General features: G+C 35.8%; 1 non-coding gene across 1 annotated transcript; it reads left to right on the top strand.

The window, feature by feature from the left end:
- Window positions 1-683: 683 nt before the first annotated feature.
- Window positions 684-755, top strand: TRNAW-CCA (transfer RNA tryptophan (anticodon CCA)). Its single transcript has one exon. It is a non-coding gene; the product is annotated as a tRNA-Trp (tRNA).
- Window positions 756-3,712: the final 2,957 nt, after the last annotated feature.

The following is a 3,712-nucleotide window of genomic DNA, read 5'->3' as shown; positions in this document are numbered from 1 at the left end:
AATGCCCAGGCTCTTATCTGTTATTCTCACTTTTTCTCCTTCAAGGGATGTGCAGTGGATTATTCAGTAAATGGAGGGTAATGCTTATTTTAACTCTGTTGATGAATGTTCACAGTTGCACTGAGACATTTTATTCACCTATTCTACTGTTGTTTACATTAGCGCTAAAGATCTGTGCCTTTGTTACATTCAAATACCTTTTCTTAAGGAAGACATTAATTTTCATCTCACTTTCCTGGCCCTGTGTTTGTTTTATAATCTAATATTGTGAAGGGTTATATTTTGGACAACTGTGTTTTTGTGCAAGGGGGATAGAATTAGAGCTTTAAGGTAATGAATTTGTTATACTGTTTGGGAGATGTGTAGATGCTATTCTCTAGGTATAAAATGCTCTATCTATCACTGGTTCTTGTTAACTTTGTTTTTTAAATCTTCTACAGCAGATGCTGGCAATCCTTCCTTAAAGGACAGATAGTAAATATTTTTGGCTTTGCAGACCATATATTTTCTGTCATAACTACTCAATTCTGCTGTTGTGATGCAAAAGCAGCCATAGGCTCTATGTAAATAAATGAGTGTAGCTTTGTTCCAATAAAATTTTATTTTCAAAAATTGGCTGCCAGCCAGCAAGGCAGAATTTGCTGATTCATGTTCTGTTACTTTATTTATTTGTTATCTGGACTTCCCTGGTGGCTCAGAGGTTAAAGCGTCTGCCTCCAGTGCAGAAGACCCGGGTTCAATCCCTGGGTCGGGAAGATCCCCCTGGAGAAGGAAATGGCAATCCACTCCAGTATTCTTGCCTGGGGAATCCCATGGACGGAGAAGCCTAGTAGGTTACAGTCCACGGGGTCGCAAAGAGTCGGACACGACTGAGTGACTTCACCTTACCTTACCTGATCTATCATTTTCTGTAGGGTGTTTTAAAATTTCCAAGTAAATTCATAATTTGTTCTTGATTTATCACCTTAAAAACTTGTCGGTTATTACTTTATAATTTAGAATAGGAGCGGAAAATAGGGGTTGAGAAAGTGTAGTCTGAGCATGTCCTTGTGCAAGCCTCTTCACCCTCTATGACTCAGTTCCCTACTCTGCTGAATGGAGGTTAATATTTACAGCATAGGTTTGTTGAGGATTAAATGAGTTAATACATGTAAAGCTCTTAGAACAGTGCTTGGAATCTGATAGGCACTAACTGTAGGTGAACTACTATTTGAGATGTTGCTAAGTGCACTTAGGGGTATAATCATTATACCTTTTGGGTTTATATCCTTTTAACCTGAATATAATATTCTTCCCTGCTATTTTTGGCCTGACATTCACTTGCAGCTGATGTTAAAACCACCTCTCTGGCTTTCTTTTGCTTCACACTTGTCTATTACATCTTTTTTCCTTCCTTTCATTTCCATCTTTTCTGTACTAAGCATGTCTCTAGACAATGTATTTTTAAATCTTATTTTTTGTTTGTTATTAAACCAACCTGACACCCTGTTTGTTTTTGTTGGTTAGTTTAATGTAATGATTTGCATTTATTTTAGTTATTGTCATATTTAAAGTTATTAAAACTATCTGTTTCATCTCTTTATCATACTTTCATTTGGTCAATTTATTTTTCCTTTCTTTACTTCTGATCAATACATCAAATATTCTTATGCTGGTTAGACAGGTATACATTTTAAATTTTTGTATATCTGGTGATTACCTTAAACTTAAGACCTACTTTTATGGTTTTTTCTTTCCCTTTCATAGTTCTTGATTTTTATCAATATCTATATTTTCTCCTTGAAGGTTGAGCTCTGAGTTATACTGCCTGAATTTGAATTCAGGCACTGAATTTGACACTAAATCTTACTAGCTGTGTGTCCTTACATAGGTTTTTTAACCTCTCTGTGCCTCAGTTTCCTCATCTGTAAAATGGTGTCTTACTTCTGATGGCAACCTCTTCTTTCCTCTTTTCTCAAGAAAATCCACTTGGTATTATCCCCCTTTAGCTCAGGTTATTATGGGTATTAACTTTTTGCTCTTTAAAGGTAAAACGTAAAGTAGGTTGCTTTTTAAAGGTAAAATAAAACTTTTAAACTTATTTACTCACTCTAACTTTCTTTATATCAGACTTTAGTTTTTTTCTTTCTTTTGGAGTACTTATTGTAAAAGTGTTTTCATAGCAGGTCTTTCTGCTATGCTGAGCTTTCTTCTGAGGCTTTGCATACAAATAATACTTACTTATTGCCTTCTTATATTTAAATGGCACTATTGGGCATAAAATTTTAACCTCAGTGCTTTTGTCTTTAAACCCTTTAAAACATTTTTCATTGTCTCTGCTATGGCTCGAGACAACTAATCATCTGAATTTTATCCTTTGTAGTTGAATTGCTCTTTCTTACTAGAAGCTTTCCAAATTTTCTCTTGAACTTTGAAGTCCTTTAGTTTTCCTCCACTGATGTCTAGATTTTGGATTTCCTTTTCCTCTTCTGTTTGCCCCTTGGTATGCTATATGCCTTCTTAATCTAAGGCCTTTCATCTTTAATTCTGGGAAACTATCAGTCATTAATTCTTCAAATATTTACCTCCTTTCACTTATTCTCCCTTTATAGTTGACCCTTGAACAACATGGGTTTGAACATGAGTTTCAACATGGATCCACTCATATAAACATTTTTTAAAATAAATATGTACTACAATACAGCATGAAATGTGGTTGGTTGAATTTGTAGATGTCGAATTGAAGATGTGGAGGAAAGACTAATGTTAGATGCAGATTTTTGACTGTATAGAGGGTAAGCATCCCTGCCTGCTGTGTGTTTAAGGGTCAATTGTATGTTATTAATATTATGTAGATGGTAACACTCTCCTTCATATTTCTTAAATATATTCATAATATCTCACATATATTCCATCTTAATTCATCCCTGAATCCTTCTGTGATTCCTTGACCCAGGATGGGGAGTCTGAAGCTGGTGTCCTGGTTTGTAAACCTCCTGAGGCAGACTGTTATTTCTTTTCCATTTAAGGTCATAACCACTTTCTAGATCTTCAGGAGGCTCATATGGATTTTATGTTGGCTTTTAAAATGCATGTGTTTCTCCCTGGTTTTTGGTTTGTTTTTCTTGTTTTTTCTTTGTTTTGGTTTTTGCTTTTTTAAAATTGAGTTCAGGAGAGGAAGCTAGCAGTCTGGGTTAGTTCATTGTCATGCCACAAGGGTACTTATTTTTTTGTAAAATATTGCCAGTTCTCAGGCTATATGTGTGTGAAAGCCGTCAGTCATGTCCAAATCTTTGCAACCCCCTGGACTATACAGTCCATGGAATTCTCCAGGCCAGAATATTGGAGTGGGTAGCCTTTCTCTTCTCCAGGGGATCTTCCCAACCCAGGGATCAAACCTAGGTCTCCTGCATTGCAGGAGGATTCTTTACCAGCTAAGCCACAAGGAAAGCCCAGTGTTTAAAAAGGACAGTGTATAGAGCTGCTTCTTCCCAAATTTAGTAAGTTTATTAATCATTGCCCATTATATACATTTGACTTAGCCATGTCAATCTCCACCTCTGAAGACTGCTGATATGAATAAAATGGTATGTCTGTAGTATATAGACTTGACTCAACTTTTCTCTTCTTGATGAGGCTGAAAGGGCCAATACTCTACTTCAAGGGTATAATTTATGTACTTGAATGATGATTCTCTAGTTCTATGTGTAGTAATTTTTATCAGTCTTGCTGA

The sequence above is a fragment of the Capricornis sumatraensis genome, chromosome 1, assembly GCF_032405125.1.
Source record: "Capricornis sumatraensis isolate serow.1 chromosome 1, serow.2, whole genome shotgun sequence".
In the NCBI taxonomy this organism is placed as follows: Eukaryota; Metazoa; Chordata; class Mammalia; order Artiodactyla; family Bovidae; genus Capricornis; species Capricornis sumatraensis.
Note: the sequence above shows the minus strand (reverse complement) of the source record. Positions and strands in the feature narration are given on the sequence as shown.